The sequence below is a fragment of the Rhinolophus sinicus genome, linkage group LG06 (assembly GCF_036562045.2).
Source record: "Rhinolophus sinicus isolate RSC01 linkage group LG06, ASM3656204v1, whole genome shotgun sequence".
Taxonomy (NCBI): Eukaryota; Metazoa; Chordata; class Mammalia; order Chiroptera; family Rhinolophidae; genus Rhinolophus; species Rhinolophus sinicus.
The window spans coordinates 62,175,929-62,193,250 of record NC_133756.1 but is presented as its reverse complement, the minus strand read 5'-3'; the positions used below and the strand labels follow the sequence as shown (position 1 = coordinate 62,193,250).

The following is a 17,322-nucleotide window of genomic DNA, read 5'->3' as shown; positions in this document are numbered from 1 at the left end:
GAATTGTTGGAACCCGCAGCCAGGCTCAAATGACTACTGGGTGCCTCTTTGTCAGACACACGCTGTGCATCTGGCGTCATCACCGGTGGTAACATGATAGGACTCACAATTTTAATTTTAACCAAAAATACATCTGTCAAGTTCATTTCAGCTGACGGGATAAATATCGTATTTCTTTACTCATTTGTAAACACCTTGCTTTTCTCCTCGATCTAACATGTTTCCCGGGTGTTTTACAAATGGAAAAATCAAATAGGATACACATGGAACTGAAGTGTGTATTGTGAGTGTCATTCGAGTATCGGATAGCTTTATGTGGAACTGGGTCCAGTGCAAGCAACACCTACGTGCCTGACCAGGAAATCTGACTGTGGCAGCTCCATAGAATTGTCTTAAGTAATAAAACCCGACAGTCAGTCTGATTTTGAGGATATTCAATAGCTGCCTGTGGACATCAGGAATTGTCCCTATTACAGATGAAGATGGACTCTGTCATTATCTCGGGATCCACATCCCATTGCTTCTCTGGACACAAATTGTTCTTAACCAAAGATGGTTTTCTTTCAGTGCCTTTGAAAATCATTCTTTATGATTTTATAATATGACGATTTTTCTATATGACTGCAAAATGCGAGACTCCAAAGCTAGTGTCCAACTTTTGTAATCACAATGAGAGTGCAGATATAGAAGGGACAGTATTTATTTTGTTGCACTGGTGAGTTCATTGGAGAGAGAATTCGAGATAAGCAAAATGGCAAATAGAAATAATATTTATATTTTCTCCCAATCCTAATATAAATGGCATGAGTACTGATGGCATTTTGTGTGAATATTTATGAGACCTTTTAATTCAAGGATCTCAGAATTCTTTTATCACCTGTTGATTTTCACAATGTTACGCTAGAGTGCCTGGGTAGTAATGTTACACTCCATCTACAAATGGAGAGATCAAAGCTCACAGATGTTCAATTATAGAACTTGCCAGAGACCTGCAGAGATCAACAGGGTTTGTTCCAGCCCAGGACATAAGCCTCTGTTTACTGGTGCCACCCATCTATCCCCAACCAGGCTTAGTCACCGGTGACACTCCGACCCAAGGTAACAAGTGAGCTGGTTCTGAGAATCACATCTATGGCCTGGGATCAATGGGACTGGTGAATTTGGACATCACCTTCACAGCACCCATTGTCAGCACCCTTTTCCTGGCATGAAAGCTCCTACTTCCCATCCAGTGGTCCTCCTTTCTTGTTAGCTCCTTTATTGCTCTTGGTTGATTTTCACTGACCCTGAGAAAGGGTTAATTAATAACTAAAGGGGTTAGTAATTATTAATAAGGTCATACTTTTCCAAAAAGCATATACATTTGGCAGCCATGTCTTCCCACAATTACCTTCTTTTACCTGTTGCTATGTTCCTTCATGGTCAGGAATCAGAGATTCATAGAAGATTCTTTGAAAGTAGCCTTCAAACTCCACCTCCATGGCCCCCATATTTGCCAGACCCCCATGCTCTGGTGCAGGGCTTTCTGAGGATAAGGAAGGACAAGGGAAGAGGGAATGGGGGACGACGATTTGTGCATACTCCCACCTTCCAGAGCCACAACGCCATAAAAGTTTGAAAACCTAAACATTCCTCTTGTATGACAGCCAGCTATGTTTGTGGCCAAACATGTTCTAAGAAACAATAAAATAGAAAAATTCTACAAAATAATAGGAAGTGAAAGTCCAGGAATTTGTGACTGTTGGTCACTTAAATTTTTTTCAAGGGAAAAACCTGGACAAATAACTTATATATTTAAGCATGGCCAGGATTCCATAAAAAGGCTATGTATGGGAGTGTGTCTTTTAAAAGAGCCCACATGCCATCACATGGGATCGCTAAAGGCCAGGATCTAAAAATGTTTTCTCTTATCGACTCTGTAACCATAACCCAAAGGCCAATAGAAGTCACTCTTCCCCTTAAGAATCAGTTGAGTTGGACTTGAATTCTCATTCTTTGTCCTGTGGAAACCTCAGGATATCAGGAAGTCCCTGTTCAGCCTAGTTTTGTGGTCATCTCTGGCTTCCAGGATGAGCTGCTGCGAAGGGCATGTGCCTTCTCAGTTCTGCTCATGGAATCCGGTCGTTTTCCTCGATTTCATTATCAGGAGCCAGTCGCAGTTTTAAATGGCGTTCTCCAAATGAGGAGCGATGGAATCATCCTCCATATTTCCTGCTGCCTTCACTTTTCATAGTCACTGCCTTCATTGACTCAGCAATCAGTTATTGAGTGCCTACTATGTGCCAGGTGCTCAATATGCAGTATTAAAGAAACATCCATCCTCGTCCTACATTCCTCTCACATCCGTCTCCTTCTCCCAGTCCCCCTGGCCACTGCCTTCCTCAGTCCCTTATCAGTACCTTATAAACAGCCACAATGGGCCTCGCTGCACTGCGTCTGCTTTGGTGCTGCCTTGCTTCTCGTTGCTCTGAATCTCTCTTCCCTGCCAGCTTGGTTATTTTAAGCTTCCAATTCAGACACTGCTCTGCTTAAGATTTACCCAGAGCTCCTCACTACAATCCACATTCCGCAACATTGCACATGAGGCCCATTCCAAGAACACATCCCCTTGTGGCTTGGCAGCCCCTTGTGGCTTTCACCCAGAACACCCCCACAGGATTTGTATTCCATGCCATCCAAAAAATGTGTTGTTTCCTGCACACCATGACTTTTTATGCCTCTGCTTTTTTTTTTTTTTTTTGGTCTGCTGGTTTCTCAGCCTAGAATGCCTTTGCCCCTCAGTTTTTCTCATCCTTAAAGAATGAGCAAACATGGCCCCTCTGGATTATCCCACCTGACCCCACTCACCTCACACCTGCTTCTCCCCCACCCTCCCGAGGCTTGGTCACAGAGCTCCACTGACCACTGTCACTCTGTGTTCACGTCACGTGACCATCTCATTCATCTGGTACCAGGAATGTGGTCATTGTGGTAATCAATAGTAATTGTTCAATAACTTCTATTCCTTGCTCTTTTAAAAAAAAAAAATATTCGTATTACTAGTCAACATTAATTTTCAGAGATAAAATATTAGGTCTGCCTAAATCTCAGTTTCCTCTCCTGAAAAGTAGGGATAATAATGCTTCATTTCAAAGTCATTACAAGAATTAGCATCTATTGAGGTGGAAACTGTCATGTCAGTCGCATTGTGGCATCTCACTAAATAGTAATTTGCATTAGTCATTGAAGAAGGCATTGTGAGTTAGCACAGTTGGCTTCAAATTATACCCTCCAGAAGTCTAAGGAGGAAGGGGATTAATGAACATATAGCACCTGTTGATTCACATCTATTCCTTGGGGTGGATATTATTCTCTCCGTTAATAAGGAGCAGAGTCAAGACTAAAATCCAGGGTGGGTTCTGGTGCCTGTGGTGTGTGGGAACGCCATTGTCCTGCCCTTCTGCCCAAGGGGCCTGTAGCAAACAGGACACTCTGCCCTGACAGGCTGATACTTGTCTTTTGCCTGTGGCCCACTCCTACAAACACAGAGAAACACTTGCACCAGAAAGTCTAGACAATAACATTAATTCCACTGTTTGTAAAATTAATGGCCATAAGAGAAATTTCCTTTAAAGGAAATCTGCATCACAATAACTACTATTCAGTACCGGTTTCGATAGGCCACAGTGTTAATCTCAGAGTCCCATATAATGCCAGCACATCATTTATGCCTGGCACTGAATTTGGGCAGCCTGTTCCAAGGACTGTCCATCAATGTTCCAGAGATTGTCAGGGTACCTATCTGTGCTCCAGCATATCTAGTATGTACCAGGGGCACGTAAGTCCATTGCCTGGGATCCTCAAGTCAAGATGACCTAAGTTTCCACCCCATCTAGGAGGACCAGTGCTGGAAGCTCATTTTGAGTGCATATCATGGGCACTGTACTCTCAGTTCTATCAATCATAATATTTGAGCAATAAATAAGTTTTGGTTATCTGTCATCGACATACTCTTTTTTCAGTATCTGAGGTCAGTAAAATATTTACTTGAATAATTATGAAAATAATAAGAGCTACCATTTTTAGGCCTCTTTTATGTGCCACACATTATACACACATAACCTTATTCAGTCATGATCAGAACGTCACAGATGAGTATTACGTATTTTAGATACTGGAGCTTAGAAGCAAGAATTAGGGCCGGCCTGGTGGCTCAGGCAGTTAGAGCTCCATGCTCCTAACTCTGAAGGCTGCTGGTTCGATTACCACATGGGCCAGTGGGCTCTTAACCACAAGGTTGCCAGTTCAATTCCTCAAGTCCCGCAGGGGATGGTGGGCGGCGCCCCCTGCAACTAAGATTGAACACGGCATCTTGAGCTGAGCTTCCGCTGAGCTCCCGGATGGCTCAGTTGGTTGGAGCGCGTCCTCTCAACCACAAGGTTGCCAGTTCGACTTCCGCAAGGGATGGTGGGCTGTGCCCCCTGCAACTAGAAACGGCAACTAGAAACGGCAACTGGACCTGGAGCTGAGTTGTGCCCTCCACAACTAAGACTGAAAGGACAACAACTTGACTTGGAAAAAAGTCCTGGAAGTACACACTGTTCCCCAATAAAGTCCTGTTCCCCTTCCCCAATAAAATCTTAAAAGAAGAAGAAGAAGAAGAAGAAGAAGAAGAAGAAGAAGAAGAAGAAGAAGAAGCAAAAATTAGACCCAGCTAGTGTGAAAGGTGTGATTCAAATCCAGATGTGGCCCACATGAAGCCAGTGCCTTCTTTTGTTATGCGTAGAGTATAAGCTTTAGGAGCCAGACATATCTGGATTCAAATCCTCATTCTCGCCAGATGATCTTAAGGAAGTCACTAAGTGTTTCTCAACCTTGTTCCCTCTTCCAATAAAACGAGAATAATAATGCCAATCTTTCCAAGGTTTTTCAGTGTTTAAAATAAGGTGCAGAATACAAAGTACAGTGCCTGATATGCAGTAGGTGAACAATAATTTATCTTTTCCCTCCCCCAAACTGATCCTCAAATGATACACACCTCCAAAGAACTTGTCCAGAGTTTTGTGGGGTTCCTATGTGACTGATCCCATTTGCTGCCCAATTCATCTGCTCTCGGCCCCAGCCCGTCCCTATGTTTATTCTGGAAGGAGCACTTGATATGCTAGAAGGACGGAGAGTCTCACGTTTTGGCCTTTCCTTTTCAGGAATTGTATTATATTTTGTACTTTGCAGTGCTAACTTGTGATGCTGGACAGGGAAAGCTTAAAAATTCAGAGAAATCTTCTAAAACCAACTACGGGAAATAATGGTATATTTTTTTCTTTTTGTAAATTTACCAACGTCTTATGATGTTGGCCAGTGGTAGGGTGTATGTATTCATATTTTAATTCTGTATTTTGGAGTCACCAAAAAAAAAAAAAAAAAAAGAACTGATTGTATTTAATAAAGTAACTCTATGGGCTGAACCTCAGAAGGACACAGAGCTGACAAAAAGTACCTAAAAGAAAAAGACAAGATTGGTTAAATACCAAGCTGGTCAAGCTGGTACATGAAACTTCAGCTAGCGGGTTTTATTCTGTAATGTTCATCAGCAGCAAGCATATTATCTTGTACTGTGTGCCAAGGTCAAGAGTGTCAGGAATTGAAAGTGAACTATATAGCCTATGAGTGGCTAAATTCAGGTTAGTCAGTTGGGGGAAAAAGTAACTTTTATCCCCCTCTACTTTCTGTTTTCTTCTCATTGATGTTCCATATTTTGTTCTAATCAGCTGCTAGCATGTGACAGACTGGCTAGATCAAACAGAATTAATCAAATATTCAGTCAAATATTTTAGTCAGCCAAATATTATCACTTAAACCTTTTTACATGAATAAAAATTCCCTAGCACCGTGATTCCTTTTTACTGCTCTACTCCTTTTTTCATAGTGTGATGTATTTATTTATTATGTCCGTTGTTTACTGTCTGTTTACCGCTTATAAACCCCATATGGGAGATCTTTCTTTTTTCACTAACGTCTTCCAAATACCTAGGATTATACCTGGCACATAATAGATATTCAGTACATATTTTAACAGATAAGACCCAGAAATGAGGATGAGGTCAGGGTAAGCGGACACCAAGCAGAAAAAAGCTTATGAAGGAAAACAGAAGAGGACATGAAAGAAAATATTTGATAACTTTGTTCGCTTATGAATAGAAAAAAATATAAATATCTAAACAGGATGAACCATTGCCATCTTTATATAGATAAGTTGATGACTGCTACCCAGGTCATATCTGACTTCTCAGAAGGTTCATTTTTACTTGTCACTTCATATTAATTTGTTTATTCATCCATTGTTCACCTGTTTTATGACTGTATTAATGTGACTGTAGTATAAAAATGCTAGATAGCCAACATGTACTCATATATCATGATTGGGTCTATCCCAAATCAACCATCTTAAACAGTGTGCCTCCATTTGTAGCTACAATTAGTTAAACTATGATACAGAAGCCAAGTCCAAGGGTTTGATCTCTCCGTGGGCCAGCTAGTTTCATGATGTAATGAGTAATTGGCCAGAGAAATTAACAAAAGTTTTAACGCCAACCACAGTATGTACCCATAATCCAGCTAGCTGTCTCAAAAATGTTTGCTGCTGGCCAGAGTCGATGACTCAGCACAAGCCATCACCAGGAGAGACACAGCACAGATCTAAGCCCCTGCTGATTGTGGGCCAAAAGCACCACCCTTGTATGTGGAACATTTTATACCGTGAGTTGTACTGAGTTGAGAAGATGTTCCCAAGCAAAGGCAAGCTGAAGAGTGGAAACCGGAAAGGGACCAAGTTTGGGGGGAAAGTTAAGCACATCAGCAGCCGCATTGCAGATAGTATTAGTGAATTGTGGCCCCTGGAAAGGCACGGTTTAGGCTAAACTAAACATCATGTCAAGTCTGAACTCCTGGTCTTCCTGCTAAAACCTGTTCATTCTGCAATTTCTCCTCCTCAGGGGATGGCAAGTCCATCCTTCTAGTTTGTTCAGGTCAAAAACCAAAGAGTCATTCTTGACCCCCTCCTTTGTTCAAATAGTCCACACCCAATCCGGAATCTACTTTTCACAATCTCTGCTACAGCCACTGTGGTCTCAGCCCGCTCCCTTCATCTGTCATCCAAATTATTGTAAAGTTTCAAAGATGATCTCCCTGCTTCAATCTATTCTCCATACAGCAGCCAGAGTGATTTTTATAAAAGAAAATCACATCATATCATTACTCTAAACTCTATGGCAATTTCCATTTCATTCAGGATAAAAGCCAAAGTCCTCTCAACAGTCTGCGTGATCTGTTACCCAGCTCCCTGCCACGTCCTGTCCTACCGCAGACCCCAGCACTTTCCCCCTCACTCATTCCGGCCCCACTCATCTGCTTGCTTGAGCATTGGAGACACAGCCTAGCCTTAGGGCCTTTGCGATGGTTGTTTTCTCTTAGAATGATTGTATAATACTTGCTTCCCCCGGATATCCACATGGCTTATGCTACCTCCAAGTATTTATTCAAATGTCACCTTCTAATGAGACCTGCTGGCAGTCCTATTTTAAATTGAAACCCTCCCTCACACGTATTTCTGATCCCCTTCACTTGACTCTACTTTTTTTCCCTATGGCTTCTAACACCTAACATCCTATGTAATTTAGTTATTTATTATGTTTGTTGCTTTTTGTCTCCTCCTGCGAAGGTTAATTGTATATGTTAGCTTGACTGGGCCACAGGATCCCCCGATATTTGGTCAAACATTCTTCTGGGTGTTTCTATAAGGATGTTTTAGAATGAGATTAACATTTAAGTCAGTAGACTAAGTAAAGCAGATTACCCTCCTAATGTGGGTGGGCCCCATCGGATGCATTGAAGGCGTGAACAGAACAAAAGGCTGACCCTTCCCTGGGTAAAGAGGATTCCTCCTGCCTGACTACCTTCCAACCTGAACGTCAGCTTTCTCCTGCCTTTGGTCTCAAACTGAACATTAGTTCTTTGTGGGTCTCAAGCCCATTGGAGTTCAGACTGGAGCACCACCATCAGCTATGCGGCGTCTCCTTTCAGCTTGCCAATGTACTTGTCAGCCTCCAAAAATATGCTTCTCTCAAAAACCCTGACTAATACGCTCCCCATCACGGTTGAACTAAAGAGGACAGGGACATAAGAGTCGCTACATGTTTACTGCTGTACATTGTATTGTTTACTGCTCCACCCCAGCTCCTCTGACTAGCCCTGGCACATAGACAGTGCTCAATAGACAGTATTTGTTGAATAAATGAAGAAACAAGTGAACTAACAGGTAACAAGGTGCCTCTCTTTAGAGATATAATGAATGCAATCATCTCCATTTTATTACATAGTCAAGTGCTACATCCTTTATATCTAATAACTGAGCCAAAGATCAAATAATGATCTTTCTGCACGTGCCTCATAGAAGGTAGTTCTGGATGTGCACTGCGTTTATGCTGGCTTCACACATACTGTTAGCCACACTTTCTCTTTGAGGTCAGTGTGGAAAGCCAGGCACAGCAATCACAGCACTGATGAGACTTGGAGTGAATGTGAGCCTTAGCATCAGGGAGCCTTAAATCAGGGAAAGCGCTGGGATTCCTCTGGACTTGGAAGAAGCCGGAATCCTTCATGGGTAACAAAAAAGCAGCCATGGCCGTGTGCAGCAAGGGGGAAAGAGCTCAGGACCTGAAGACTAAAGACAGATGTCATTAGCCACCACTTTGCTCTGCAGAAAAAAAGGACATTGTGATTCAGTGGCATCGTTTCTAAGTGGTCTGCCTTTCCATGCACAATGTAAGATATGTGAGAGAAAAAAGAGGAAACAAAGAAGATAAGAGAAAGGAGAGGAAGAGATTGTAACTGCCAAAGGTGATTAGAAGCAGGGGAAGGGCTGGCCAAAAAAAGACCTACAGAAAGACAGCAATAGAAGGTAGAATCTCAGTGCAGTCGGGAAGGCTAGGCTGATAGCCCTCCCAGGGATTATTATGGCCCCTGAAAGCTCTGTGTGTGTGTGTGTGTGTGTGTGTGTGTGTGTGTGTGTGTGTGTGTGTGCTGAGAGAAAAGAAACTTCTTTTCCTCCATTAAATATCCTTGAAAGTGTCTCCATGGTAATGAGCAAGAATAACTGGAGAGGATGAGGACAAATGAATACACAGTGAATGGTCCAGCAGATCTCTGTGAGTTCCCGAAGCCACTCTACAGACCCTCTAGCAGCTTTTCCCAGAGTCTCTTCCACAAAATACCAATTCCCTGGAAAACTTTGCAGGGGAGAGAGGGGAGTATAAAAAGTTACATGGGTAAAAAAGTTGAGAAACATGAAGTTAAACAGAGTTAGATAGGTTTCTTCAATATCTCCTCGAGTATTCTGTGGTTAATCTCGACTTGCCAAAAGGGGGATGCCATATGCAGAATTCCCTCACCTCCACTGACCAGGATGCACTCTTTGTATTGAGCTGCTCACCAAACTGGGACCAGTGCTCTGTGGGATGCACTCTGAGATGCACTGCTCTTGAGAAAAGCAAACCATGGACTCTTATAAAGATTGTGCTAACTTTAAAAAAGAAAACAGATTTCTGACTAAGGATGATTGGGGCTAAGTATAGGTAGCTTGGTAAAAAAATGGTAAATCTACTCTGTGGGATGTCTTAAGATTCACAGCGTAGTTGTTGAAATCCTTTGCATCTCCTGAGTTTGAAATGGAAACTATAGATAAATGTCATCTCAGCAACATTCTGCATAAATGAATCTCCGAGTAAAGATCTGGCCATCCCTGGACCATGGGACACTTCTCCAGGGGAAAGACAATGACCCAGTAAATGCAGTTGACTGATTTGGGATCTTTCAAATGGTGACTTTGGTAGTTTAAACTGAGATTTATCATCAAAAAGTAGACACAGCTGGTGAAAACCAACCAAAATAGTGTTTGGCATATGGTCAATATTCAACAAATGTTGGTAGAAAAAAATTAATGGCAGTTCATATTTTTTTCTATTTCAAAGAACTAATTTATGATCCAAGCATATTGTTTTAGGTTTTATAAAGCTGGTGGATTTGGTTTTGACAGTTTTCTCCAATTTATATCCCTAGAGATTGTTGATGAAGTCCCTGTGCATTTAAGTAAAGCACAGTGAGATCTACTGCTTTTCAGCTTTAATGTTCAGAATCCCATAAAGTAAAATTATAGGTGATTATAAAATTCATCACTGTCAGAAGCCAGATGTTACCTACCCAGATAGGGGAAGAGTTGATATCTTCTCAGCTGGGCCTATAAAATGAGCTGAAACAATAACAAAGTGAAGATGAAGCTGGCCACCCAGCCTATTCTCAGTGCTTATTGTGGATAACCAGGTTAAGCTTTTGATTTTCAGATTAATTTTCCCTTTCGGTTTCTGTCTGCCATGATTTTGTATGTCTTTATGTATCATTGCCCATTATTGATCCACTGTTTCCTTCCTGGATCTCAAATAAGCTAGCTAATTCCATGTCCCTGCCATGAACCCAGCATTTTCTAGAACCCATTTTGTCAAGTCCAGTCATACAGGAGAGATACGCTAGAGCTTTCATATGTGTCCCATGTGTATCATTCGCTAGCCTGCACATCAAAGGGAAAGATATGTTTTCTCTGACTGGCTATTATCTTCTTGCACTACCAGTGAAAGACTCTAGAACAACTTTAATGAAAACTATAAAGCTTAACCTGAGGGAGCAGTTAATGTTAAGGGATATATATATATATATATATATATATATATATATATATATATATATATTATATATCAGAAGACAGTAATATATATGTACACATATATAATATACATGTATACATATATAATATATATGTATGTATACATATATGTATATCCCTTAATTATATATTATACATATAACATACATATAATATCACTGTCTTCTGAACCCTGTTGCAGCAAGATTCAGGATATGAAATATAAGGACAAACTATTGTGGGTCACTGTGTGAACATCTAGATTTCCACTGAATTTGAATTTTTGTATCACATACCTACCTTTCTGAGACATGTCAAACATTGAGAGCTTAGAGAAAACTGTGGCCCACATATCATGTTAGTAGAACTTGTTCTCGTTCTGATAAATAAAGTGTAGGTTTTAGAGTGAGCACTCCCCAAAATACTGCAGCACAGAAACTAGAATGATGAAAGATAAGGTTCACACCTGTGAACAGTGGCAAAGACAAAAACCAGTAAGTGAGAACTGACACAGACATGTCCATTGCTCCTTGTGTCAATGGTCCAGAAATCCCAAATAAGGCTTTGAATAATTCTGACAAGTTGAAATAATATTGATAGCAACAGTATAAATTATTATCTGAAAAGTAAGAAAATGACTTTGAAGAAGGCTCTTTAGCCTATGGTTTGCTGAATGTTTTTGCAGAAAAGATTTTACATTAAAAATGCCCAATTGGCAACTGCAAGTGCACTGTTCTATTTTTATGGGAAAAATAGAACCATATGACATCAAGCTTCAGTGCCACCCATGAGGTCCTGTCTGAATAGTTCTACGTCTCAGGCTCTAGACCTCTGCATTTCCAGCTGTCCTTTTTCAAATGTCAGTGAAGGAATATCATCCTGCTAATCCTGGGCTTCAGTGCAATATTAAATTATGTTTTATATACATGGGTGCCTATCATTATTATTGTCTATGCTTTTCTGTATGTCTGAAATTGTTTGTTTTTTAAACAAATTATTACTGAAAAACTGTACTAAGGAGTATAATGGGTTGTTGAAAATTTTGATTTAAAATGCAAATAGGAAGTTATACATGTTAGAAGCTTCTCTCTTAGGTATCTCTCCAAAGCAGTTCATTCCCCAAGGAGAACAAATCTCCTTGGTTTTACTCTTTAAGAGTGATTTTTAAGGAATATAAAAGCAAAAGACTTTGGGATTCTTGAGTGTATTTTTAGGAGAGTTTAGCAACCCAAAATAAGATAATGATAGATAGATAGATATAGATATAGATATAGATATAGATATAGATATAGATATAGATATAGATATAGATATAGATGAAATGTAAAGCCTAATGAACATATAAAATATTTTCTAAGGAACTTGTCACGATGCAATGTAATGACAACTACCATAGTATCATGTGCTTTTGTGGCGCTCTGTAGGTTTTGTTTATTTATATTGATTTCTGTGACAGTTTGCAGATGTTTTCAATTTTCAAGTTGTCTTAAATGTACAAATGTTTCTGAAAGTGTTTCCATGAGGCATATTCTGAAATCTCCAAAATATTTCTGGACAATATTTATATAAGAGGAACATGACCGGAAATGAGCCTAGGGCAATATCTACAATTGCACCAAAGAAAGTTAACTCGAATTAACATTTCTGATAAAACAAAAAACTTTACTCCTGACTTAAAATGGTGAAAACAGTTGCTTCATGTATTAGAATTTGCCCAAATAATACATTTTTAGAAGCAAATGCTGTACCTGATTTGGATAACTTTGCCTAAAAAATGTTAACTATTCTTCTTCATCTGAATAATTTATTTTAATAATTTCTAAGTATGTTTTCCTGAAGCTACTTTCCTGATGGTAAGAAAGAGGCCTAATATTTTTTGATATATGTAAACTTAATATCACCTATGTGAAATTTTTCCCACCATTAAAGGTACAAAACTGGTTAATATGTTTTAAAACTTTTCCCTTTATTACAAAAGAGATGCATGTACTCATTGGAACTTTTCAAATATATGGATAAGCCAATAAAATTAAATAGAAATTTTATGTTAACACTTTGACGTATACCTTTCCATATGTTTTCTGTACTATAACTCATACATATGTATACACATGCAGCCAAATGGAATCACCTGCTAAAATGTTGCAAAACCCACACAAGCCAAAGTAATAATGATTGATATTTGGTAGTATGGTTGGCTAAGAAGTACTACGTGATATGAGCTTTCTTAGAATTTTAAATGGATCCAAATATGAAAAAGTCTGATTTTTACTTTAGTGTCATTAAATTTGCCTGAGTTGTACTAATAATGCTTTTGTAGTATTTATGTTTAAAACGTCCTTTTTAAATTGATAGCATTCTCACAATACTTGCCAAGAATATATTGATGGGTTTTTATTTGTTTTTGTGCTTGTTGGTTTATTTTAATTGAACTGCTTGAATTCAACTCTTAGGACCATTCTTTATGGTCTTAATAACTGTTATTTTAAAATCAATTATGTTATTTTTGAAGATATCTCTAATAATTATATCTGCAAGAAAAAAATCGTTTAGCAGTGCTTCTCTGTATGTGGTGGAATTAAGAATGTTTATTGTTTACTTATGTTTCCCATCTGTATTTTCCAATGTTTCACAAAGAGCATTAATTTTCACAAAGAGTATTAATTTTATAATCATCAAAAGAAATGACTTAAAAAGAAATAACAAATGATTGATCCATTTTCTACCTAATGCAAAACCACACAAAAACCCTGGATTCCAGAAATAACAGGCTTATTTCATTTTACTCAATGACACATCTTTGAGGTCAAACTCCCAGGGTTTGTTCCATCCCTTACAAAACAGCATGAGTGGGAATTTGGTTTTCCTTTTTGGGTAAAGTTTCTCCAAAGCTTGCTGATAAAGCTCTTTAATTTTACTTTCTGCAAAACAATTATTTCTGGAGTTAAACTGAGATGAAGCTGATAATGGGTCTCAATTCTTCAACTTTAAAGCAGAAACTAATGTCAGAAAGTCCTGAAATATGCTCCAAAGTACAGTCCCATCAAACGAAAATAGCCGTTGGAAACATTTGCTGAACCTTGCAGTTTGGGCATAGATCTCCTTCGTTTTGGCTTTTTTTCACCTTCTGTTAAAGCCACGGAAACCCAGGGAAGGGCAGGGGAGATGTTTCAGCTAATCTTCACATGAGCCTTGAAAAATTATTTTCTTTCAGGGAAACATCTCTCAGAACAAAAGAAACATGAGTGATAAGTTAAAAAAAAAATAATCTGAGTGAGAGCTATGTAACCTTGAGAGAGTTTAAGTCATTCCAAAGCACGTTAGCTTCTGGATGTGTCTGAGGAGCCACGACCATTGACAAAACCCAGGGTGTCTCTTCAATACATCTCCTTCTATCAGTGGAAAGACCTTTTGCAATGTTAATTGACAACGATGTAACGCAACCTGTATTTGTTGAGTATGCCTAATATATGCTTGATACTTAGATAAGTATAAGTACCTCAAACTAATAGTCTCCCCCAATTGCTTTTGCTAGAGTGCTTTGGAATGACTTTTTGTCTCACATCCCACACAGACGGCCTTGATGGAAATCACACCATAACTCTAATGTTCACTCTCTGTTTTTGATTCCAGCTGTGAAAGTTCAGGATGAGCTGGAGAATGTAAGCCTATTTTAAATTGCAGGAGAAATCTATTGGAACAAAATAAAAGCTGTACTGTTTATTAGGGTTGTGCAAATAGCAGTTGAACTTAGTTCTCTCGGTATTGCTTTTTTTTTTTTTTTTAATGAAGACAATTCTTCACACAATTGCCAAACTAAGGCAGAAGGAAACTTGCTCAATCTTTATAATGCTTTCATCAGATAACCAGTATAAAATATTTTCAAGAATACTCTGTCTCCTTGGACTTTAGAGTTTGTTCTTGGGAAGTTAGAAATAAACAAAGATGTCCTTAATAAATCTATCTAACATTGTAAATACACAGTTTCTGGTTCTTTTTTCCTTTGGGGCAATAGGCCAGGTTTCACCAACAATTCATATATTCTGGCCTTTCTCAAAAATGTCATCACATGAAGAATATTATGGCTTAGCAAATTGTTGGAGAAAATTAGGATGCTTTTTAGTAGTTTTTCCAAAATTGAAAATCAGCTGCCTTCTGGGAAAACTGGTAATACACCTTTGATTGGGTGTTGAATTTGGTATAAAAATAGTCCCACGAAGAGGGTAGTGTTTGCCTTCTAAAGATTCCTGGGAGAGGAATTAAACCTGACTTTTAGCAACCATTACAAACAGGCATGGCATAGTTGAGTTTGAGGCAGGGAGTTTAGAGGGTTTTTGTTTGTTTGGTTGTTGTTGAAGGTTTGGGGTAGTTGTTGGCTTTTCCTGTAGTGCCATTTCAGCCATATATTACTTTACTCAGGCTGCCAGAACAAAGTACCACAGATGGGGGGCCTTAAACAACAGAACTGTGTTTTTACACAATTCTGGATTTGTTTTTCCTGAAGCCTCTCTCCTTGTAGATGCCAACGTCTCCCTTCCCCCAGTGTCTTCCCTCTGTACCTGTCTGTGTCCCAATCTCCTCTTCATATAAGGACACCGGTCATCATGGGTTAGGGTCTACCCTAATGACCTTATTTTAACTTAGTTACTTCTTGAAAGGCCCTGTCTCCAAATACAGTCACATTCTGAGGTACCAGGGATTAGGACGTCAGCCTATGAATTTGGGAAGGACATAATTCAGCCCATTAACAACCCTGATTCAGGGTCTTCATGCCAAATCTATAAGATTTTTTCTTTGTAACGGTCAGAAGGGAGAGTGAGAAGGTGGAAAGGTATTCATGAATTTTTCACAAGAGCTGGCTAGCTTCTGGCGCAACTTTTTTTGGTTTTCCCTTCTTCAATATGGAAGAATTAAAAGATCCACTGAGAACTTGGAGAACACCTTGCTTTCTTACCCTATAGTATTTCTTTTTGTTTCTCCCAAATGAAAACATGCCTCTGTCCATCTATCTGCATATCTCAGTTAGGAAGTTGCTCTCGTTGTGTTTGCATATGAGTGACAGGAAAGAGCTGGTCAGTGCATCTGGTCATTAAGGGAGTTTTTAACTGGCACTTACCTTGGAGATCACCTACCATTTGTTGAGCACCCACATGTGCCTAACTGTGTATGAAGTATGGACCTGTTCGCTCCTTTACTCCTCACAACAGCCCTGGGAAGTGGGTACCATTATCGACATTGTTTTGCAGATGAGGTCATGGAATGGTAGATACCTTTGGTAATTTGTGGAAAGTCCTACAGTCAGTGGGCATACTGGATAGCAAGGACTTGAACCCGAGTATTCTCATTCCAGACCTGAGCCCTTAATCTCTTCACAATACCTTTCCCTAGTCTTGTTGACAGAAAACAAACCTGTGTATAGAGAGCTAACTGTAATTTTATTAGTATCCAATATAGAGAAGTGCCTTGGGGTGTCACAACTTCTCTGTCTTGGGTTCTAGCTCCAGCTCTACTAACATTTGGTAGCCGATCTTGATTTAGTAATCTGCCTGAGCTTGTATTCCAATTATGAAAAAGGAGAGAATTGGATTAAATCCACATGTCCCAAACTTCTAGACTGAAATTCATAATAAGATATACATTTTATTTTGCAGCCCAGTATACACACACGCGTGTCCACGCACATACTACATAACTGAAACAAGTGTTCATAAAATACCCACCCTTACTACATGTGAATGTCCTCTAATATTTCCTCTTGTATTTTTTAAAATACTGATTGTGACCTACTCGATTCAGTCTGTCAAAAGCTGAACTAGATGACGCAATTTAGACTCCTGTAATCCTAATATCGTGTTAGCCTACATGGATTTTATTTGGGGCCTCTCTTTTCTTAAGTACACAGTCATCATCATCAGAGAAATGCAAATAAAAACCACAATGAGATACCACCTCACACCTGTCAGAATGGCTATCACCAATAAATCGAACAACAAGTGTTGGCGAGGATGTGAAGAAAAGGGAACCCTTGTGCACTGTGGGTGGGATTGCAAATTAGTGCAGCCACTATGGAAAACAGTATGGAAGTTCCTCAAAAAAATAAAAATAGAACTACCGTATGACCCAGCAATCCCAGTTCTGGGTATTTATCCGAAGAAATCCAAAAGATTTCACTAATTCAAAAAGGTATGTTCATTGCAGCATTATTTATAATAGCCAAGATGTGGAAGCAACCTAACTGTCCATTGATAGAGGAAAGAATAAAGAAGAAGTGGTACATATATACAATAGAATATTTCTCAGGCATAAAAAAATGAAATCTTATCATTTGCGACAACATGGATGGACCTAGAGGTTCTTATGCCAAGTGAAGTAAGACAGACAGAGAAAAGCAAATACCACACAATTTCATTTATATGTGGAATCTAAAAAACAAAATCAACAAACAAAACAGAAACAAAACCACAGATACGGAGAGCAAACTGATAGTTGCCAGATAGGAGAAGGGTTGGAGGTCTGGGTGAAAAAGGTGAAGGGATTAAGAAGTACAAATTGGCAGTTACAAAATATTCATGGAGGTGTAAAGTACAGCATAG

The 17,322-nt window shown here is 39.3% G+C and overlaps 1 protein-coding gene across 1 annotated transcript in view; it reads left to right on the top strand.

Annotated features, from left to right (window-relative positions):
* Window positions 1-17,322, top strand: part of CAP2 (cyclase associated actin cytoskeleton regulatory protein 2) — a 142,421-nt gene that overhangs the window by 72,673 nt on the left and 52,426 nt on the right. The gene's annotated exons all lie outside the window — the stretch shown is intronic.